Source organism: Rousettus aegyptiacus, unplaced genomic scaffold (genome assembly GCF_014176215.1).
Source record: "Rousettus aegyptiacus isolate mRouAeg1 unplaced genomic scaffold, mRouAeg1.p scaffold_m13_p_3, whole genome shotgun sequence".
In the NCBI taxonomy this organism is placed as follows: Eukaryota; Metazoa; Chordata; class Mammalia; order Chiroptera; family Pteropodidae; genus Rousettus; species Rousettus aegyptiacus.
Window position 1 is genome coordinate 52,307,204 of NW_023416306.1, and position 24,853 is coordinate 52,332,056.

At 37.4% G+C, this 24,853-nt stretch overlaps 1 protein-coding gene and 1 pseudogene across 40 annotated transcripts in view; one reads left to right on the plus strand and one right to left on the minus strand.

Annotated features, from left to right (window-relative positions):
• Positions 1-24,853, minus strand: part of PTPRD (protein tyrosine phosphatase receptor type D) — a 1,934,582-nt gene that overhangs the window by 443,849 nt on the left and 1,465,880 nt on the right. Inside the window, exon 1 of one of the 40 annotated variants that reach the window (XM_036238643.1) lies at positions 21,792-21,895. The exons of the other annotated variants lie outside the window; for them this stretch is intronic. The gene's annotated coding sequence lies outside the window, so the exon portion shown is untranslated. Of the gene's footprint in view, positions 1-21,791; positions 21,896-24,853 lie in introns of those variants that run through there. 40 annotated transcript variants of the gene reach the window in all.
• LOC118601232 lies at positions 2,467-2,584 on the plus strand (annotated as a pseudogene).

Consider the following 24,853-nt stretch of genomic DNA (forward strand, 5'->3'; position numbering starts at 1 on the left):
AAAACAGGCAATGAATTACAAGGAAGAGGGAAAGTCAGTTATGGTGATTACTAAAATAGCCACACATTTCAGAAATGACTGACTAAACAAGGCCACAATACACTTCAAGTCATGCGAAACAGAAAATTAACCAGTGTTTGCACCCACTATGTGTGTTTTGTTAACAGGGTGATTTTGATTAAGTTTATGGTCACATTGCAGGATCATAAGACTTCACAAAGAGGATTACTTTAAATATGAAACCTTTCAAGTGTAAAAGTAATCATGTCTGAAGAAGGCTGGATATTTAATATTTCTCTAAATTGGAGTTATCTCTCTTTTGCTCTCTTTTTCAGGTGGCCTGAAGCTTCATTTTTCTATGAACTGAGCAACTGACTATACCCACCCCCCTGCAAAGAACAAAATATAAAAATTTAAATGAAAAAAAAAATGCAACCCTTTGCTTTATATTAGTCCTCTCATAAATTTAATATCCACTGCTCATTATCTGGAGAGCTGCATAGTGTAAAAGACATTTTCTTCTATATTCTTATTTTGCCTAAGTTAAAAACAAGTCGGTAATACAATCGACTTGATATTTTCTGTGGGCCCCGGAAATCTTAACAACAGTGACAACACATCCAGTTCATCTAGAGGCCACAGCCACAAAACTTAGAGTGAGAAAGAAAAAAAGAAAGAGGGGAGGGGGGTAGTTAAAGAATAAGATAGCAAGTTCACAGGTTTTCTTTTCTAACTTACCACATAGGAAGACCTTGCTAAAGAATAAATCTTACTGGACTGTATTTCACTACTCACTTAGTTCCCAAGAGGTTATTAACATTGATTTGAGCATGTGACCTTTAAAACAGGATGCATAGCTACTTTTGATGATCTATAAGCCCGATATATAATACATGACAGGCAGAAAGATAAAGAATTGAATCCAGTAAGTGAAGATAGGTACTATAAATGATAACATTGCTATTTCAACTTATTCATTTATCACTTCAGGGGGTGTTACATAAAAATTCTCATTATCCTCTAGATTTCATAAGCAAATTTTAGAATGTAAGCATAGTGCTTACTATATGATATAACTTAATGTTGCTAAGACAGTAGATCTTAAATGCCACAAAAAAGAAATAGTAGTCATGTGACAGAATGAAGAGGTTAGTTAATGTTGTGCTCCTAATCATAATGCAATATAAAATGTTACCAAACCTACATACTGTACACTTTAGACTTACACAATGCTATGTGTCAGTTATATCTCAATAAAGCTGGGGGGGGGGGGAATTTAAAAAAACAAAAGTTTCAGGATGTAACACAGCTACCATTTACCAGATAGATGATGTCATTTTAACAATGAACATAATTTATAATATCATATAGTCCTTCATAATATTATAAAGTTGAATGGAAAACAAAACGTATGTAAAATGTGAAAATTACATAATAGCATTTAAGTTTTATAGATAAAAATGTAGAAGAAATTCAGTAATTTTGGAAAATATTTTTGTCAAACATCTGACCATCTTTTATAATTTGTCTGTTCTTATTTACTTCAGCAATAATATTATTAACAATTACCCTGTTCATACATCTATTTCTAAAGATTTATATAAAGGGAAAATAATGGCAAAGGTAATAGTAGTAGCATCAATACTAATGCAAATTGCTTTATTTACTGAATATTTCATGTGTTAGGCACGGTATTCTTAAAATGCATTATCTCATTTAATGTTCACAGCAATACTAGTAGATAGGTAGGTGCTCCTATTACTCCTATTATAGAGATAAGGAAACAGGACCAAAGAGTTTACACAGTAAGAATTTAAACCCCACTCTATTCAGAGACCAACACAGTGACCCAGGACACACACAGACAACAATTTCTAACAAACATTCCATTGCATCCTCCTCCTATGGCTTTGAGCAAGACACTAAAAATTTCCATTTCTGATTTTTTCATATGTAAAATGAGGGCATAAAACGAAGTAAATAACAGAATAGCTTTCTAGCAGACAGCTAAGTGAGTAACTCCTGAATTTATGTGGGGTTATTCAAAGTAAATAACAGCTCATAGCATGGCTGGTGCTTTTGCCTACTGGGGTGGGCATGTCTGAACTGAGGAATCCAATTGCTTGGAAAAGGTTGAACAGATATGATCTAGGTCATGCAAGGACCTTGGGTAAAAGTCAGTAATCGGGAAAGGCACTTGTCTTGGCAAATATTCAAGTGGGGCCAGAGCATCAGATTCAGAGAGTAAGCAAAGCAGAACAAGAGCATGGGGTGAGTAGAGAAACTGAATGACCTCTGGCCTTTCTGCCTAGTTAGATATCACCTGGGCTCCTGGGCACCAGCTGTAGCCAGGATAAGATCAGAAAGTACAGTGGATCTCACCTTGCATTTGGGTCCTGTGAACAAGGGAGATGGGATATGTCTGGAATTGTAGTCTCTACAAATAAAGCTAAAAAGAAATTTTCAGTCTATGGCCATGCCACCCTGAACATGTTCGATCCATCTGATCTCGAAAGCTAAGCAGGGTCGGGCTTGGTTAGTACTTAGATGGGAGATCACCTAGGAAGACCAGGTGCTGTAGGCGTTAAAAAATATAAATCAATGAAAAGAAAAAGAAAAAAATTTTTGCTTTTCAGAAGAGTAGAGGAATGCAATCCTAGTACCCTTCTGCCTCTGGGTACTTTCTTCCCTAGAAAGTCACCTGTTCAGATATCCACCTTACTTAAAACGGCACTGATTTACTTAAAACAGAACTGATTCCACCCCGTCACAGTGGTAACTTTCTATGCCTTTTCCCTATGTTTTTTTTCTTCAGAGTGCTCATCACTATCATTTATTTTACACATTATTGTATATCTATTTATTAACTATCTATCTCCCCACTGAAACAAAACCTCCCTCAGAAAACAACCCTGTTTTTGCTATTGCCTGCTGCAACCCGAGTACCTAGATCTATGTCTGGGACACAGTAAGAACTCAGTGTATATTTGTTTAATTAATATGTAAATAAATTTCAAAGCAACGTTGTCCAAATACTTTTTCACTTCCTAGACTTTTTATGTGCTGCTATATACTCTATTAAATCAAGTAAGAGATGGCTAAGTTGGTAAATAATAATAAATATAATCAAAGTCAGTGACCTTGAAACTTGTGAACTAATTCAGGCATAAATATTGCTCAAAATGCAGAACTTGAATGTTTTGATACTTTAATAGAACACTGACGAAGCAAACTACAAGATATGCTCTATTTCACAAAGAAAGGGAGTCCTGGGCACAGCTCTAAAGACTAGAGTTATTGGTTAATCACTTAATACTCACTCTTTTTTGGATTTTTTTTTCTGGTTAAAAATAAAAAGGTTTTAAATGTTAGAAAAGCTACAGAAGGACAACTGCTATGTACCAAATATATAATCAAAATCCAACCTTATGAAAATACGGAAATTAATTTTTAATCTGTCATCTATGATATATAATTCTTAATTTTAGGTTCAAAGTTCAGAAATGCAATAAAATATGTTTTAAATACAGGATATAGAAAATTATGAGAAAACAAGGCATATGCAGATTAAATGCTGTTTTTCTTTCAACTATAAAAATAATTGAGAAGAGATTCTGGAATCATCAAAATTAAATTTTAAGCCAAAACAGGCATTCCCTAGATGGAAGATTATCTAGCATCTAACCTTAAAAAAAAAAAAAAAAAAAAAAAAAAGACTGTACATTTAAAACAAAAGTATTTGGTTTGTTTACTTGATTTATTGTGAGGTTGTAAAGAGAAAAATTTCCCAGTACAATTAAGTATTTGACACAATTAAACTATAGGTAATATGCACAAAACTCAGAATACAAGTAAGTCTTATGATATTATGTGAAAATCTGAATTAAAGCTTTGTCATTTCCGGCTAAAAATTTTAGGATTAACTAAAGAACATTTCAAAGATTAAAATGGAGAAGTTACCAAAGAAAAATCTGTAAGAAAAACATAAAGAAAAGATTCAGCCCAATAAGCTATAGTAGCAGAAAGAAAGAAAGAAAGAAAGAAAGAAAGAAAGAAAGAAAGAAAGAAAGAAAGAAAGAAAGAAAGAGAGAAAAAAAAACTATAGTAATTGAAGGAGTATTCTAACTGACTCAGTGATGGACCTATAGAAAAATAAAACTGAATAAACTAACCAGAAACACAGAGTAAAACATAATGATTTCAAATAAGATTTTTTTAAAGGACCATTGCAAATAATTGGGTAATGGATTGTTTAGTTTTAGGATATGTAATTGACCATTTTGGGGAAAAAAATTTAGAACCTTGCCTTATACAACAACTACACATCACTTAGAGATGATTTGAGTATGAGACTGTCAAACTGCATACATCAAGGTTCTATGAGTGGCTTGGAAATGTTTCACTCCTAAAAATCAATCTTTTTAAAATTTAACTTGAATTTCATTTAATGTACATATTTCATTAAACTTTATACTATTTTCTAATAAACTTTTTGAAACAAACAAAAATACCTATTTATAACTAGTATCAGAACATGCTGATTGACAAAAGACTAGGCTATCTAGTTTGGTAGCTTTAAAAAAAAAATCTATGTACATATAACTCTTGGTTGTGAATTTGTAATATGCCTTAGTTATACTTTTTTTCTAGCAAAGTAGTATCTGGTTTGTAATCTGGAAATAAATATAATGATATTTCATGAGTATTTAATACTTTCAGAGACTATATCATCTATGTGAGGATCACTTGATTGAAGAACAGATAGAATGTAGTAAAAAAAAAAAAAAAAGGAACAAAACATCAGAAAAACTGGATGAAATCTTACAAAAGGAAAGAACTTCCTAGTTTTAAATATAATAAAAATAATAATAGAACAATGGATTATCAATAGTTTTGACAATGTAAATTACAAATAACATGTATATAAAAGGAACTGCTAAATAAAGACCAATAAAGAGACTTAAGGCACATTTGTTAAAAACATAACAGAGTTAATACACTCAAAATATGAAGAACATGAACTACTGAATAAAACCTTGAGGCAAAGAAAATGTAGAGCTAATTTATATAACAAGGGTAATTACTTGCAAACAAACATTAAGGAGAAATTATCACTTTAGTAATTAAAGAAATTCACATTAAAACAATAATGAGGCAGTGATTTGCCTATTCAATCAACAAAACCTACATGATGTTCTTCAAAGTGACCGAGGAAAAAAGAAACCAGTAATTTCCATCCTTACTGATGGCACCATCATCAGCACATATATCCTTTCTGGACTGCAATTCGGTAGTATGTTTCAAAAGACATAAAAATATTCATATTCTTTGACCTAGTGATACCCTTTCTTTGTATCAGTCCTAAGATAAATAATGCAAAATAGAAAAATAGCTATTTCAATTTAAATGTTCCTCAAACTTGTTCTTTTGTAATAGGGAGAGAAATGGGGAAAGAAAAAGAGAAATGTCCAACAATAAGGAAGAGACACATTTAGTCAAAGGAAATACTGGGTAGCCATTAAAGATTACAGTCACGAGGCAGCAAGACAGGAAAATACATTTATGCTAAAGTGTTAGCTGACAAAGTACTGAATAGCAAACTCACCTTACAGCATAAAAGACCAGAAACTTTATTCAAGTCAGAACAGTGGGCTGTTTTCAAGGGACAAGATTATGAGTGACAAATTTTTCAATGTTTCTAAATTTTCTATAATGGGGTTATACTTTTATGGCTATAAATTTGATGGAAAAAAGTTATGGTATAAAAATGTAAAAACAGTATCACTTGACCAATGTATTAGAGCAGCACTTTGGGTTCATGTTTTCTTTCAGATCGCCCTGTTGTGACTCAAGGTCTCTTTTCTTACTCTGCCATTTGTCAGACACACCCAAGTGGAATGACCCACATTTCTGTGCCCTCCTTGTCTCAGAATATAGGCTACCACTGGGGCTTAGCATTTAATCCAGTAGGCCTATAATTATATAAATTTAAAACACTAACATCTAAACTACATATTTATGAAAACTAATGACGCTCTTCCTTAATTTCTTTTTAGATAATTAAACAAGTAAAAATGATTCATTGCCATTTTAATTGACTTAGCAACCCTCCAGCACCAATTATGTATTAACTACATTACTGTACTGAATCTGATATCACATCTTCTACAGTGCATGTTACAATACGTACAAAAGACTTCTATCGACGAGGATCAGTCTCATATATGAATCACCGTGTTGCTTTCACTGAGAGTTCTCAGCATCCTTTCTATAATGATTAATCCAAGTTCTACATTATTACCTAGAATACTGTAAGTCATGGCTATAGTGTGGTGGGGTTGAGGAGATGAACTCTTAAATCTTTCTAAGGGTGAAAACGCGTGGTTCTTTTATATAGCTCCTACCCTATCGCAGTATTCCTGCGATCATCAAGATTTAGATCTGTAATTAAAAGAGAAACCTGATTTTCACCTCAGTTACTGATAGATATGGTACGTATAATCACAATAAAAAGCCAAGACTTGAAAAATGAGACTTTGCAAGGGATGAGTACCCCCGGGCTCCAGTGGATTAATTGGCTCAAAGTAGGCTTTCCACTTTTCCCTTTTGTTATCAGAAGCTGAAAATGTCATGAAGCATAAACACTTCCACTCTTGCCATGAATCCTCTTTGGTAAGGGAATAAACAAACAAATAAACTAATCTCTTATAAAAGAAAGAGAAACAGCTTTTTTTTTTTTTTTAACTGAGAAATTTTCTGGTGAGAGTGTAGGAAACACAGTCCATGAATCTGAGCAAACTCCAATTCATTTTGCACCAAAACACCCTCAGCCCTGTGAATATAAAATCTCTTCCTCCTAAAAAAGATCATATTTTTTCAATGCTATGCAAATTATTTTAATACCCAACAATTGTGTAACTGTTGTGTTTCTGACCATTGCCTTTAAAAACCCTTATATCTCACAAACCTCTTTTTACTAATTTTGAGTATAAACCTGGAGACATCAACAAAGAGCATCTCAGAACTGAGTTTTAAAAACAAAAACACAAATATATCTAACTGCTGCTACATACTTTCTAAAACATATTTAAAACAAAACAACTCCTTGATATAACTATAGTGGCAACGCCAAAAAAAAAAAAAATCGACCAGCAAAATGCAAACACTGCAACTAAAAATACTAGAACCTGTGGTGCTCCCTGTGGGAGGTGATAGAGACTCTGGTTGTGAAAGGAAAATAGGAAGGCATTTGGGAACTGTTATCTCAGCTTCTATGACCGAAAAAGAGACTGGTTAAGAGAAAGTAAGGCTATGTTTCCAAAAAATTGTTACAAAGTCTTTTAGCTTCTATCCCTCCACCCATTCCCTTACTGGTTATTACAGCTCTGCAGAAACATTAAACTGAGCCTTAAACCCTTGATTTGAGAGGCAGGGAGAAAGTGAAGAGGGATTGGGGGTGGGGGGAGGGGCAGTGTAAGGTAATGGCCTAATATTGTATCTACTACTCTGCCACTCTTCCCCACTGGATTGTCAGGGGTGAGTCTGGAGAGCCTCATCTGCCCCTAAATCTCTTTCAGTGATTTCTAACAGGTTGTTCTGGTATGTACTTATCAGTGTTAATATCATGTGATATTTGATTGGCTTGATCCCTGACAAAATTCTATAACAAAGCAAAAAGGCAGTAGGAAAGATGCCAAGAGGAGACTATGTAGTGCTTTTGCACATCTCCCTCTCCCCGGCCCTTGATTTCCTTCAGGCATCCCTCATGCCCATTTCAGCCATGCTGACAGACAAATTTGCTATGAGTATGGAACTTTAGGACATCAGACATCCAGTTTGCTGAGGACAGCCCAGTCTATATCTGTTTCCCCATTAAGAGCATCTCCATTCACTCTCATAGCATCCTGTTTGGATCTTAACTTAGACAATCACCCTACTGAGCCTCCTCTTTCCAACATATTGCCACTCTTTAATGCTTTTCATATAGCTATGTGGTGAAAATGGCTGAAGACAGAAAATGTCAGAAAAATCTCCCTCAGGAAATGTGAGAGATGTGGAGCTGCCAGTACTCAATTTGTTTTCACAGATGTGTATTTCTCCACATTGAGCAAGTACAAAATCAATGAGCATGCATATTTGTATTAGACAAAAAGCACAGAATCTCCTATCAATTCACTTTCCTTAAGGATATATTTCTGAGACATACTATCTTTCACTTATATCTGGCAGGTACATTCTGCCCTACTAAGATCAATTGGTATTCTCAGCATGTAAATAGTCTACCTTTATTTTTATCACAAATGTAACTCTGCAAATATCAAATGATGTTCCAGATTGATCAAGTACACCAGTGCTGTCCAATGTAGCTAAGTACAATGACAGAATATTCTATGTCCGCACTATTCCTCTATCTGACAGCAACTAGCTACCCGTGGCTACTGACCACTTGAAATGGAGCTAGTACAACTAAGTTTATAGTTATATTTAATTTTGATTAATTAATAATATTTGGTTTCTTCTAGTTAAAAAAAAAAAGATATAAAGATCTGTCTTCTGTTTTTTTTTACCTTGAATCTTAATGAGAAAGAGCAGTAGATTCCTCATCAAAGCAGATTGTGTCCACTGTGAAACTTTCCTCAGTCTCAGAACCAGCCATGCATTGGCCAACACCCCATTCCTGGCAATATGACAGGGACAGTGTTAAGTCCAGAAAGGAACGATATTGGCCTCCAAAGAGCAAGGCAGAAGGGCTAGCTGAGACAGCAAAGTCTCTTCAGTTCCTGGGGTCTTAATTTCCTCAGCAAAACAACGTGAGGGTTTAATGCCCTTTCTAGCACTTTTGGAAAAATTCCCATTCATTCTCCAAGAAATGTTTATCCCTATGAAAAATAGGCCATCATGGCCCATTTTACAGATAGAAATGTGTTCTCATCTACAATTATGAAAACAGTATAATTTATCACTCTGGTACCTTGACAATCCAAAAATAAAAAGTCTTATGCTTAAAATATCTAAAAAATAATTTATTTCCCCTTTACCTATGAGTAATTCTATGTTCATATAGCCTATGGATGCAAGCTTTTATCTTTTTCTTACTCCATTATTTTTCTTAATTCTAGTTGGAAAGAACATTACTATTATAAAATCATACTACCACATTTTACATCATCTCTTCTAAATATTGAAGACTATTTTTAAAAATGTATACAATCAGAAATGGTAACAGGCTTTTAAAAATACATTTATTAAAAGCTATTAATCATATTTATATTTCTTTTACTTAATATAGTTTTTTAGTATGAACAACAGTCACTAAATGACTAGTTTGATATACCCCTGGAAAGGGCACTATCATTTTTTAAATGCCTTGAAATAAAATATTAGTCAAAATGAGGCCATTCAGAAGATGCATATTTTTTAAAATTTCTCATAGAAACTAACCATCTGTACAATAATCCATTGTCTGCTCTACCGAGGTGATTTATTAAGGATAATGAAGCATATGATTTAATAGCTGCCGAAAATCCTTTTTCAAGTAGGATGGGTATAAATAATACAAAAAGATGGTCCAATAATAGCCAAAACCTAACCTAAGAACTATTCTATATGCCAGGTCACAGGAAATTAGATGAGCTCAATTAACTATAGAGTAAGTGAAGTGTGGCTAGGCAGCTAAGGCTCTAACTACCTTCTCTTATTCTAGTAGTGATGATGATGATGATGATGATGATGATGATTTTAGTAAAACATGTATGCTCCACTATCATGGTGTAATTTGAGTAACATTTTTCCACATGATAACACAAAGCTGTCCAATTGGAAATGAACATTTTGCTAGCACAAATTTTCCAAAATTTTAAAAATCTAGGTATCTATCTATTATCAGTGCAAATTTTTCTTAGCAGTGTTTTGCTCGCCCTTATATTTTCACAATGCCTTGTATTTAGCAGAGTTTTAATGAACGGTATTTTAAAGAATTAATAAATAAGTGAGCGAATAGGTGAACTACTGAATAAAATGAAGTCTCTAAAACCTTTGCAGAGAGAGAGAGAAAAAAAAAAAACAACTATAGTTCTATATCCCTGTGAGACCTAGTTCTAACATTTATCATCACTTACACTTTTGAGTTTTGATGGCCAATTGTCGAGAGGTTATTTCCTTTGGTGGCAAAGATTTCCTTAGCCCAGTTTCTTATAAAGCATGGGAGGAAACCCCTGCAAAATCATACACACTGTTTAAATGAAAAGTGTTCAAACATTAGCTCTTATTTGCAAACTGACACACTCCTCTCCTGGCTATCTCTGTTAATATTCAAGTCTTTACAAGGCCTTATGAAATCAGTGAGGCAAATTTCTGATGACAGGAAATACAAGCTGTTATATATGCCAGCTGTTTGGCATGAAAAGATTGCCTGGCTGTGCCTTAAAGACATGGCACGGCCATTCATTCATGAGCTGGCACAGCCAGTCCTGTTCCCATGCCACCCAGCCAGTTCATCTAAAATCAGATTAGATGTTACAAATCCTAGTGTTCAAGTAATACCGGGCTACAAAAAATTTTCATGGCTCAACATAAACAAGGGGCCTATGTGTGAGACATATGTCACCTTCTAAAAAATGTATGCTTCACCAGGCGCATTCACCACCAGCATATTTCCACACTGCAGGGCTTAACGCTCTTGTTCTTGTGAGTTTGGCTTGCCAAAACTGAGATCAATTTTATGAGATACCATTAGTCTCTGTTAGGGCGGTCATTTGAATAACAACAGATTGGCAAGTATAAAACTAAGGCACCTGTTGTACATTTGGCAGCTTGGATGAGGCCTCTTAAAACGAAAACAAATACGAGCTATAATCATGCCAGGCAATGGCTTTTGGTTCAATAATGACCATGTGTCAGAATTAAGTGCATCTGGGAATTCCTACCACAGCCAGATGTAAAGGCAGATTTGTCTTGTCTGGTGGCATATGAGTAGATATTCACAATATACTCAGATTTGGCTTTGCCTTGGTTTGGTAGGGAACTAGGTAAGTGGAACTTAGCTCAAATAAAATAAATTACTGAGGACCAATGACAATATTACCATATATTGTAGAGTTAAATATTAAACATATGGGTTAAAAGATTTAAGCCATAAAGTAATTTACTTTTGATTTTTTTTCTGAGCACACTGATTTGTTCTTGAACAAATCAACAATGCGCCAACATTGCTACTATACTGATCCAGGCCATGCGGTTATGGGAAGAAGACATGGTCTTGGCTTCGAGGACTTTGTGATTAAATCAAACAATAAATAAGCAACCGCGATGCATTATGATAGACGCTATATGTGGAATGTATTCAGGGATCTTGTAATGAATAATAGGAGGCCAAGCTTAGGAGAATGGGGAGTCTTCCCGGAAGTCAGCTAAGGTATGTGACCTGAAGGAAGATGTAAGTCAGGCAAAAATGGAAGAGGAAAGGACTTTCCACATGAAAGGAGAGAAAGTATGTTCAAAATTAAAGATGGAAAACTGTAAATACCTTAATATGGCTGGAATGTGTATGTGCTGGGGGTGTGGAGAGAGGGGAGGGGAAAATGCATATGAGAACAGTAAGGTGGCAAAAGACAAGGAAAGGGGAAGAACATCATGGGCCAGGGGACTTTTGCTGATTTGTTCAAGTGTTATATAGAGGGAATGGAGAGTCATTAGAATATTTAAAGGAGAGCAAAGATCAGACTTGAGTTTCTTAAAGATCATGCTAGCCGCAAAGCAGACAAATGACTACAGTGAGTTCCCAACTAAACACAGAGGCTGCACACCAGGCAGGAAATGAATGATGGGGGCCTTGCCGAGAGACACTACCTAGCGTATTAAAAGGCAGTGAATAATTTGATTGAAAGAAAATTAATACTTATTTTGGTATACTTGAAATAACAAGAGGTTGTTTAGAGAAAACAGATTTTATATAATAAAATTAAAATCAAAATTTAAATTGTGTATTTCCTATTTTTAGTAAAAATACATCGAATTCAAGTTGAGTCTGGATAACAGTAAAAATCAGATGCAAATAAACTTAGGCGATCATTTCTTAAAGTAGAAATGAATATGCATAACATATTCAATTGAATATGCATAACAAGTTATTAAACTTGTCATTCTTAATTTATAAGTATTATCATCAAAAATCATTTATTTAGACCTAACTGTGGAAGAATCGTCAATACACATTGCCCAAAGAAGGTAGTACACTCTGTTCCAGACTTCTCGGAGGTTCTGTTTATAGGTGAACTCACAGGAAAATATGGCTAAAAAGGATAGTATATGCATGTGAGAAGCAATCTAGAAACCTGAGCAAAGAAGATGTAACTACTGACATACTACATGAGCCATAAAACACCGAGGTATTTTCCGCGTAACTTTATTTTATGTACCATGTCTGATTTAAAACTTTAGGGTGTCTTGTCATAGGAAAAATAATTTTCCAAATCATCACACAAATGTCACATCTTGTATTATTTATAAAACCATAATTAATTAGAAATAGGTCTCTGAGGCCTTATAAAAAAATTAAAAAGCTAAACCTTTATAAAATATGTTAAATGGGAAAAAAAAAAGCTTACCAAATCATCCTGTTATCGATAATAAAATTAACAGGTAAGCAGTGAAAATACAGCATTTTAGAAGACATTATAATTGAAATTTTTTTCCTAATAAAACTGTAGGTGGCAGGCTGCCAATAAATAGAATGCATACATATCAGCCCTTGGCATAATTTCATTTCTTTGATGGGAGGCTCTTTTTCAGATATCCCTGCTGGTTCAACATTTCTCTTTGTAAAAACCCCTTTGATTCCTTACCTGTTGGGCAGCCTTTGTGTGTTTAAAAACTATTCTTGGTGGGAATACTTCATTTAACCACTTATGCTCCAGCACTGACCCCAGAGCTCAGCACTGGCCTGAAATCACATAATTTTAGAGCTGGAAGGCAACTGCTGAAAAGAGATCATGTAATCCAAACTGCTTAAAAAAAAAAAAAAAAAATCAGTGCCTCCAGTCCCAAACTGAGCAAGGAATAGAAAAGGTTCTTCAGAAATGGTAGGGGGCAACCTACGTAATACTTAAGATTCTTCCTGAACTTGGGTATAGAACACACATCATCAGGTATACTTGCCTAGTATATGTGAAATAATTGAAAAACAAAAAACTATGCCAGATACAAGAGTATAGTGAAGGGTTAAGTGTGGAGTAGATAAAAGTTGAGATTGTAATATTACTTGACTTAAAATCTTGGCTTTAAGTTCCATCTTTATTATATCTACTGTGAAATCTTGGGAAAATTACTTCACCTCTCTATGAAACAACTTCCTCTTGAATAAACTGGTAATAATAAAAACATCTGACTTACACAGGGTTACTTTTAAGATTAAACATGATGATGAAGGTAAAGCGCTGTGCCAAATGCCTGGCATAGTAAGTGCTCAGTAAATTTTAGCAACTATCACTATTAAGACTTTACACATCAGTCACTACTACTGAACTTCTAATATCAAGAAGATTAAAGAAAATGTGTTTTTCACCTAACTCAGCATCCCGAGCATCATCAGAAGTTTCAAATGAATAATTATTCCTCGCAATTATAATTTCAATTAACTTCAACTCATACTAAATTCAAAGAAAAGGGCATAGCACTTGAGCTAAGAATTAAAATACGAGAATAATTAGGAAAATTTCAATGAACACAAGTTAGTCAAGATGGTAAGGAGAGAAAGGAGATTCCAGAAACAGTATTGGTGGAACTACAGGCACCTGAAGGCAGAGTTCTCCCTGAAGACAGTGGCTCTGATACTGAAGGTGGACAGAGCACCTGGGGCTATGGTGAGAGAGCAGGTGGGACACAAGTGTTAACATTAGACTGCAAAGCAATCTGACCATTGTGCTGAGGATTTAGCATTTGAGTGTGCAGACTTAAGAAGGTTTATGTTTCAGAAAGCAAACGTTTTTAGAAGAGAAAAGAGAGATCACTAAGACCACAAAGGAATCTCTTCGTGGTGTGCTGAGCATCTAAACAACTTGGTAACAGGGTAGAGATGGAAAGGAAGTGATAAAGTTATAAGGGATTACAGGAATAAAATCTACAGAATTGAACTGAATGAAAGAAAAGGAGATAAAAGATGACACCAAAGTTTCTAGCACAGAAATAAATCAGATGATGAGATAACTGAAAAAAAAAAGTAGATACTATTATGGGTAAAAGATAATATTTAGATTTACAAAATGCAGAGTTTGGGATACAGGCGGGCCATCTATTTCTCAACCATCTAACAAGGAGATACAAAATTCAGGTCTGGAACTCCACAGAGAAGCTAAGAAATTTAGTCTGACGGTTACCTATGCAGAAATTATTTATGAGAAGTGGATAGGAATATCCCAGTAAACATTATAGACAGTGATCTGAAGCATGTCATAGATAAAAAAAAAAAAAAAAAAAAAAAAAGACAGTAAGAGTTTAGGATGGAGATGGAGACACAGAGGTCCAAACATCAAAGGAGGAAACAATGTTGATGAAGAAAGTGAGAGTCAAAGAAGGAACTCTAAGAGAACAACTTCCATCTATGGGATGGACGACGTGCCCCCCAAATTATTCCTCTAGGAAATATTATAATTCGCTCCTTCTCCCACCCCCAGGGAAAACAAGTAAAAATTATTACTTGACCAATAACTGGATTTAGAATATTTAAGACATTTCCAATAGAGTACTATTGTCCCCAATTAGCCAAATAATCATGATAGATCCATTTAAAATAAGATATAACACCATGTATCTAAAAATCACACCGAACTATTTCAACCAGAAATAGTCAAAACTGGTAGCCCTCTTAAGAGTTTCCCTCTTAAAATCCTTTAATAACATTTCAATTAAGTTATTACGAGTAGTCTGAATATGTTTTCACAGGGAGGTCAGGGTCTGCTTGTGCAGTTAAGAAATCATTAGTGCGTACTCAATATGTCTTTTTAATTGGGGTGGAGCATTAAGAAGAGAGGTAGGGTAAAAAATTATTTTAAACATTGAAAACAAATGTCTTTTTGACCTATAATGGGACATTGGATCATCATGAGATGTGTCTAGTCTAATTTTTCCCTGTACTGGAGTATCGTAGGGAGAGACAGAAGGCAGTAAATTCCTATCCTCCATCAATACATTTGACCTCGGAGCAAACCCCACAACTGGCTACAGACACCCACCATCCATCATTACTCTTGAAACCCGATCTTACAGGAAAGGACAGCTGCACTAGGCAAAGAGCTAAGGAGCTTTCTAAGATGCAGTACCATTAAAGATAGAAAAAAAAGCAATTCTTCGGGTTCAGTATTTTAATTAACTGCTTTTCTAAACATTTCTTTTCCCAGACTGCACTCCACATCAAATATCATCAGGAATCTATCGATACATTTTTTGACTTTCAAGCAAAACGCTCTTTTTACACATACTAGGTAAAATCATTTCTACCTTTTGCTTTAAAACTATCTTAGATAAATAGTGTACTATGGCATACCGATGTGTGCAGATTTCAAAAACATACTGAAAGGAAGAGGCAGATCCAGCACCTGTAGTAATTACAGCATGTATACAATAGAATACAAAGAGGGAAAATGTACACAAAAAACACATTCGACAAGTCTAAATTTTCAAAGCAGGCAGCAATAATTTATAGCAGGTAGCTAAAGATAGCAGAACTCCATCATAGAAACTAGTGTTATTAAATATAGTATGTTCATTATATCACTTCTACATCTAGAATTTTTATTTAAAATAAAAAATAAGACAGTCATATTATCTCATTGGACTTTTATCACACTTATGATTATTCTCTCCATTTTACAGATGGTGAAGCTGAGCCCCTGAAATGTTATATAACTTCTCCCAAGATTCCACAGGTAATAAGCGACTAAACAAAGGCATAAATTTAGTTATCTCCTGTTCCTGAATCAAATTTACGTTATTTTCACAGAAAGAAAGAAAGAAAGAAAGAAAGAAAGAAAGAAAGAAAGAAAGAAAGGAAGGAAGGAAGGAAGGAAGGAAGGAAGGAAGGAAGGAAGGAAGGAAGGAAGGAAGGAAGGAAGGAAGGAAGGAAGGAAGGAGAGAAGCTGATCAAAATTTCGTAATCTTTAGTATTACATTATATACATTATATATTTGCATAATTAAATAAGATTAAATGATAACTGACTTTCAATTGTTTATAAAATCAGCACTGATACAAATCTTTTAGTTAAAAAAGGAGTCTATTTACTGAAGCTTGTTATTTGTGACCCAATGATTACAGATAACCATTTTATATATTTGAATGTGCTATTTTCTAAATGCAATTCACAAATCTCAATTTAGTTAGCTATTGCTACATTAAAGAATATAGCTTAAGGGCTGCTTAAAAAAAGGCAATTAAGAATTTATAAATTCAATCACTCTCGTGAAACTGACAGAGTTACGATGTTTAAATCCAGTAAACAACAGTGTGGTAAAGGTCACAACACTCCTGACATAGTTATCTGAATGTCAAAGTTAAACAGTGCTTCTGGTCAGTGAATTCAAAGAACTGAGAAAAAGCCTCGCCCCAGATGGCTGCTTTTACTCTTATATTTTCTTATAAAAGCTGAAAGAGCAAAGAGGAGTCTCCCACCTAAGAGCGGCCATTTGCGAAGGAAGGCATGGCGGAATTGCTGCAGGTGGGGAGCGAGGAGCATCTAAGTTATCTCAACACGATCTGGATACTGGTACACCTGATCTGCAGGCTACAGACAGAATGGTTGCCCCGGCTATCCAAATTGTCATTTCTTTCATTTAATGTACTAATCTATTACACATAGGGATTTGACTTTGGGGACAGCAGAGGTTGAAAAGCCAAAAAAAGTTGGCTTTGTTGTTGTTGTTGTTGTTGCCAGTAATTTTATTAAAGTTCTAGAGTAACTGACAAGTGCAAGTACTGATATGATCCCATTAAATATACATCAGCATCAAATATAAAGTAATGGTCAGAAAGATAGTGAATGAACTATTTTAAGAGGAAGGAGACAGAACATTGCGGGCACTATTTTAGTCAATTTTTCCCCAATGGTGAGATGCCTTGAGAAGTGTGGCAGTGATATGGACATAAAACTTAAATGTCTTCAATGTCTAAGTCTTAAAAAATATTTTATAAATAAAATTTTAAGAGAAAAAAATGAAAACTGTTGATTTCATCAAAGCATATAGGCGACTCATTAAAGGGGCAATGAGGGGAATAGGCCTTGAATCTAATTTTGTGAAATACGTCCTCTAAGAATTCTATTTCATTAATGCCTCAGTCTAGCACCACTGTCACAACTTTATTATTTAAGTTACGTTAGGTCTGAGACTGCCAGAGCACACAGCATTTGCTCTTTGCCCTCCCCAAGACTTATGACGCAAAGAAAATGCTGAGCTTTTACATCTGAGGTAATAATTTCACATAATGAACAATCGGTAAGCACAAGCCACATATTCTTTTAGCTATCTTTCTTAAGGGCTTAATTGTGGAGAGCTGAAACATTAAAAAAAAAATAAAGAGGAGATTGGGGGATTTGGACACTTCAATTGTCAAGCCAAGCGTGACATTTTAATAAGTGTTACCAAATACTAATTAGAAGAAAATGCGATTACCCATATAGAAAACACATCTGCAAACAAACCTATCTTTTGGTAGAAATGTCGCTGTGCTATGAAATTACAGAAGCTTAAACAAGTAATATTTGTTGGAATGAAATTTACTGACAAATCCCTTCTAAGCAATCTTCTTCCACATTATCAGATTTCTTCAGTTGATGTGTTACATACGAATCCTCAATCTTGTAGTTCAGAGAAATCACAACTCTTCTCTTTGCTCCTTCTTGGCAAATCATTGACAATATAAAAAGAAATGTTTTTAAACATTGACTTTGCTTGAGGCTGCAAGTTGCCTTTGTGCCATCACAAGTAAGTTGCTTTCCTAAAAGATTTTTTCAAAGAAACCAAACAGTACAAAGAAAAGCTAAGTAACTTCATAAAGCATTAAGATACTCAGAGTAGATCTAGCTTAAAATATAATTCATTTACTCACACTAAACTTTTCAACCAAAAAATACTGGCCTTTTAAGAAAATTAAAAATAATAATAATACATTATTTGAATACTCTCGAAAAGGGAATAATTATAACTTTATATTTAGCATGGCATGTATCCCCGCTTATAGTATGAATCCTAAAATTATATCTGTGGCCACAAAGCTAAATACACTACATCAAAGGTAAAGTTTATTAGCAAGATTCCCAGAAACTTTTGGGAATTAAAAAGATATCCATGACCAAAGGTTAAATATATAGCTTTAAAGACAGGAGCCTAAAAGTTTGATACTCTCAGGATCATAAATTAGAGCATACACATACCTCAAATCTCAAACTTCCCACAAATACACACTGAATCTAAAGAAGGGTAGTTTTAAAGCAAAATCACATTGAGAAAGCCACCTCTCCTGAAATGGCACTTTTCACATGTGGTCATGTTAATGAATTCTTATTTATCCATAGAATCCTTTTAAAAACAGAATTGTTCATTGGCTTGATAAATCAAGTTTGGTCTGAAGGAAATCCAATATGCAAATACTTAAAGTGTGCTGTTTTACAAATAGTCACCCTTGTCAGTTTGAAAAACTGAAAATCAACAAAAGAACAGTGTAAGTATACTTGACCTTATTGCCTAATGTCCATCAAGACTGCCATGGCTGGTCGATTTCAAATTTGTGAAACTGACACTTAAAAATGTATAGTGCATCTTCTGTCCAGGTCCCTGAGGTGCTGACTAAACTGTAGTCACAGCCTCAGATTCTCCTTCCATACCAACTTGCACAGCACTTACAAAGCTAGTTTAATCACACCATCAATCTATGACTACATTTTCCTTAAAGTAATTCTGCTTCATTTATCTTTCAACCCTACATTATGCAAATAACATTCTTTATCAGTCCAATAAAGAAAAGTTATTAATGTTCCTACTTGTTTATCCTTGACATACACTGAGAAACGGTGATTACATATGGATTTGCACAAATACCTCTTCCATGTTTCATGCTCTATATGAAAAATCATCCTTACACTTTCATAGTTTCAGAAAAGTTCTCAATAACATTCTTTAAAAAACACTACATTTAATGTCTTTGACTAGCATCAGAGCACAAGTTAATAGGTTAAAAAAGGCAAAACAAAAACTTGGGGGACTGCCTTCTTGATTTTTTCTTTGATGTCTCTCTAGGAAGGGTTTGCATATGCCATACAAGGGTATCTCCTGGATATAAGAACAGTTATACAGGCCCCTAGTGGCTTAGCAAATAGCAGCAGATGAGGGGATTCCGATTCTTAGTCCTGGACTTTGAGATATGCTGGCTTTAAATGAATGTCAATCTTAAAAGGCAAATCAAATCATTGCATTTAATACATTAAGCAGTTTTACTTTCATGGTTATCTCTGAAATACATACATATTAAAGCAGATCATGGCATTTCGTTACTTTAATAACTACAACTGCACTGGTCCAAGAAGAATTTGTGTTATATAACCTCCACAAAAAATATTTAATTCACCCACCCCTTTACATGTCATCACAAAAGTAATATATAGTACCCATACACATATATATTAAAATGTCGAAAGACACTTTGCCTCTTTGAATCTCATTCCTATTATACTATTATTACTGCGGGCTTTAAGAATAGATTATTTCTATGTAAAGTGCTCACTCTTTAAAATGAAGTATAGATACAAACTGAATGCCATTTTTATAGTAGTAGAAGAAGTCTAAATGTATTTCCCAACAACAACCAGTGATAAAGCTCACATTGGAGAGTACCTATTTTAAAAAATCTACAATTAATAACACTCTTTAATCCTCATCCCCTTGCTGTCTTTCCTTTACAAAAGAAAATTCTAGGCAGGCACATTTACAGCTTTTAGCAATTTTTAACTGGACACAATCTGACAGCTGAATTCATGAAACTGACCAGCTTGTCAATTTCACACTTTGAAAGTACAATAATAGCTGATAACATGAGGGTGAATTTAAGAAATCTGTCACAGAATTGCTAGCTCCATTGAAAAGCAAAATACCAGTACATAATAGTGGGAGGTGGTAAGAAAATTCCTATTGTCCATTTAGGATGTCCCTTTCAAGAATTTGGACATCAAGCATTGAAAATTTATCATTTCACTGCTATATCAAAAAAAAATCTATCGGTGGCATATAACAGACTGTTTTCAAAATAAGTGTAATATTCACTAAGCATTATCTTGGATGTTATCATATTATCAACAGAATATAACCTTTAAGTTATCATCTAAATATTCCTTTAAATTAGAATATTTCAAGTCGGTACAACACCCTGGTTTTACTTAAGTTGAATGGTGGGTGTGTACTCTTAGAAACAGATAGAATAGCCAACATGTTCAGAAGTATCAATGGTTGTACTAACTCCCCATATGTGTGCTACAGGATGGTTGGAAAGAACACACCAAAGGTAAAGGTCCATGTCTGTAGATCTGGAAGTCCAACAGCAAATCGATCTCAAGTCACAAGCAGTTATCGGTGTCTGAGAGGCTCGAAATGTGTGCGCTACGCTCGGAGTCCCTGGCACGGTGTCCGGGGCATGTAAAGAGGGGACGGGGCGGGGGGAGGGAGAAACTTTAAGAGAAAATACAGGGGGAGCAATCCCTCGGGAATCCTCCTGGATGCACAGCGCACAAATTGTAGACTGGTCTGGGGGAATCACTCTAAGAATTTTAGAAAACAGAGGAGACATTTGGCAAGTACAGTACTAGGAGGCGAGCTGGAAACAATACAAGTAGATTGTGATAGTCCGGGTTTTGGAGAATGGAACTACTATTCATGGAACACCCAATTAATGAAAGCCAAGTTCACCCTTAGTGCTCAAGATTTTTTGTTTAAGTATACGAAAACTGACTTCATTTGTGAATGCTTCTAAATGAAAATCAGTCTCTTAGATAAACAATGCAAGTCTTCTACATGACTATATAAAACAGCTAAGATATATCTATAGAAAAACAAAGACCCTTTGGTTTTGCCCGTGGCTTTCTTTTTAAATTGTTTCCTACAACTTGGACTTTTCATTATAAATTCTGTGTTCCCTCCCATAAGGAATAGTGTGTAAGCACAGCAGATTCCCCTAGCAGAACTACGAGCTTTGATTCGGCCTTGGAAAGGTCTCCAAAACAATCCCCCTCCTCTATGGCACCCGCGTAGACTTTGATTCCTGCTATTTCTCCTTCTCCCCACTAGTTCAGAGGAAGGAAAGAAAGAAATAATTTTTAAAAAATCGCCCCCTCACCGTAACCAATCCTCCTTAAAACAGTAATCATTGCCTCTTTAAAAAGAAAGCAGCGGCAGAACCCCTGGGTAGGGTCGGATTGTCCCAGCTCCCCACCATTTCCCCAATACTACGCCCGCCGCAGGAGGAGAGAGCGGGGGTCGCACAAATACACACACTCAAACACCCTTATTCTCTAAAATTGCCACTTTCTCTGGTCTGAGGTTTAAAGCGAGAGGCGAACCGTCCAGGGGAGGACCTCTGCCCTAGGGGGTTCAGAAGAGCAAACTGTGCGCTCCGGTGCCGGGGCGCTGGGCTCGCGGACGCGAGAGTGTGCAGCTCCATCCGGGAGGCGCGGGCTACGGAGCCAGGCTCGGGGCAAGCCCCGGGCGCAGAGAGGGGAGGACACGGGGGGCGGACCGGGTCAGCTCGGGGGACTTACCTGGTCATGTTGGCTCCGACCAGCCGCTGCCACCGCCTCCCGCGCCGCCACCAGCACTTTCCTCCAGCGCCTTCGCGTCCCGCCACGGCCGCCCAGCCCGCGCCTGCCCAAGCCACCGCCTCCGGGCGGCCAATTTAATCCCGCGGAGCTGCGGCCGACGCCGCGGGAGCCCCCCTCGTCGCTGCCGCCGCCCGGCCCTCGTGCGGCCAGCCCAGTCCAGAGCGAGGAAGTGAAGGAGAGTCAGCGAGTGAGTCCAAAAACCCGAAATCCAGCATCCAAAGGAGCGCGTCCCCCCGCCCTCCCTCCACCCTTACTCCCTTCTCCTCCTCCGCCCCCTCCGCCTCCTCTTCCCGGGCCGTCCTCCTGGCCCTTCTGAGCCCGCGGCTTCCGCGGCGGTTTCTCCTCCTCTCGCTCCTCCTGCTTGCCCAGCGCTCGCTTCGCCGGCTGCCGCCGCCGCCGCTGTGTGTCTCCTCTCCCTCCTCCTGCTCTTCCTCCTCCTCCCGCGCCTCGCGGCTCCGCCGCTCGCGGCTGAGGGGTCCGGGGCCGCGTCTCCTCTCCTCCCTCCGCCTCTCTTGTTTCTCCTTCCTGCTGCTGCTTTTAAAGAGAATTCTTTGGCCACAAATAGCAAGTCGGCTGTCCCCCTCAGCGCCTCCCTCCCTCTCTGTTCTTCCCCCCAAAAGTGAAGTGCACGCAAGAGGTAACCAGAAACTGAAGCCGGCGGGGGTTGGGGAGGGGAGGCGGGGAGAGGGGGCGAGGCGACGCCTGCAGACCGGCCCGAGCGGAGTCAAGGCCGGGAGGTGGGATGGCGAGTCCAGCCCAGTCTTTGGACCTGGCGTGAACCTGGTGGTTATGGTTGGAGGCGAGCTGGTTTGGTGGGGAAATTAAAAGAACAAGCTTAGAAAGTGATTGGAAAAGCTTCTCTCTTTGTTTCCTTGGCTGGGCGATTTCAAAAATCCTCGTAACATGCCAGGGATCCCATGGAATCACGGTGCCCCGGCGCTGGGGGTTTGTGTGTGCGCGCTGCCTGCGCGAGTGTGAGTGTGGGTGCGCCCGGGCTCGGGGAGAGCCAGGCCCGCTGCGCCCGCTGGCAAATCCCTGAGTCTGGACCACTGACCCACTGAAAGGGCCGGAAAGCTGGATGAAGGAGGGCCAGGCAGGAGAGCTGGGCAAAGGAGGCGCAACACACACACACACACTCGCAGAGGAGGGGGCGGGGTGACGTCACTCCCCAGCATCCATACACCAGGGCAGAAAAGACCCTCTTTAACAAATTCACTCATCTCCTAAGAGATGCACACCCAGGCGCTTTCTGCTCCTCGTCCTGGCGCACAGGAGGAAAAAATGCTGGTTGCGCCCCATCCGAAGCAGTTATAATAATATAAGGAGCGTGCGTTGATGAGACACAGTTTGTGTCTGCCCCAGTTCACCTTGGCGGCCTCATTCGAGGATGCTTGTAGGATCCACCTTGGAGTCAGAGTAAGAAAGAGAAGTGTTGAATCAACCTTAGTGTAATACTCTTGCTTTGCTTCCATGCCACTTGCCTTTCTGATGTTAGAAATTCAGTGCTACCCCGTTTCTCTGAAGGACACCATTGAAACCCTCTCTCTAGACATGCACCCAGTTGTTGGGCTACACATGCTTCATCCACAGAACCTTTTATTCACAGAACACAATGTGTGGATTCTTAGCTAAGAGGTGAATTTTAACCTTCACGCCTAGGATCCAGCACGTGGAAAAAGTCAGCAGCTGAAAGCCACCTTTGGCAATTAATTGGCCTACCAAAATTTTATTACACACTTGTTCAGAAAGGTTAAGTAAAGTAAAGATGGGGCCTCCAGCCACCTCCCTTGCTCATTCTGTGTTCAGGCCAGGACATACACACAATACTTATTCCTGCAGATTGAAGGCTGTCTCTGAAAGAGCAAAGGTAAGCAGACTGCCTTTGATTCAGCCTAATGATCCAGCATCCTGACTCTTGTCTCAAGCTGCCCATTTGTTTCCACCATCTGCATGCTGTGCTCCTGAAAGGCGCTGAAGGATTGTTCAGTAATCCTCTGCCCGCTGTGTGCTCCAAAAAGTCACATATTTTGAAAAGAAGCTTGCTAAATGAAGTTTTAGTTTTCCAGCAATTTGAGGAGAGGCAGAGAGGATCATCTTGGCATGACTCTTCCTTATTCTTTCTTTCTTTTTTTTTTTTAATGGTTAGCCTCAGTAAAAATCAAAAAGAAATCCATTCTCGTGCAAGCTCCCAGTTCCAGGTTTGCCCTCCAATCTTTCTGATGACATAAGGAACTGAAAGGCTGAGCAGGTATGATGGACACCTGCCTTCTGTGCCCTAGTGATGGATCCAGCAATCTGAGCCTACACATAGGTGATTCTCATTCAAGGTGTAAACTTTGATTTGACTTCCTCATTGCCATATCCTTCTCCACAAACAGGTGATTTTGTTTTGCTCTTGCAAAGTTGGATACTAGGGGAATCGACAAAAGTTTTTAAAACCCAAATATTCCTCTGCTGTTATCTTTGGCCAAAAGACCCATGTTCCTCTGCCTCATTTAAAAATATCTGACCAGATCTAACTTTATTTAAGAAGATCTCAGCTGGGACATCTGACTGTGATCTGGGAGCACAGTCAAAGAACTATCAACATGCCCCTATTGTGAACAAGTTAGACTAGCTCGAGAACTTAGTGATCCTCATTACCAAGGTGAGCAAGAAGCAGGTAGAAAAGGGACTCTGAAATCGGAGGAGAAAGAGGACAGTACAAATAAATGACATAAACCCAGCTTTCCTGACATCATAAGGTCCTAGATGTTCCTGCCCCACTATGAGCAAACATCTGGGAGAAAGAAGTGCTTGGAGGGAAGAGATGGCTAGAGAGTTTGAGCTATTGTTATACAAAAGAGACAGCCAGCATTATTCAGGGTGATGCTGCCAAGGAAGAGGAGAGGAAATAGAGAAATCAAGCTTTCTCTGTGCATCTGAGTAGTGAACCTGCAGCCCAATATATAATAAATATACTAATTCAGAGCAGGTTTGTAGCAAAACAAAACCCTGTAGCA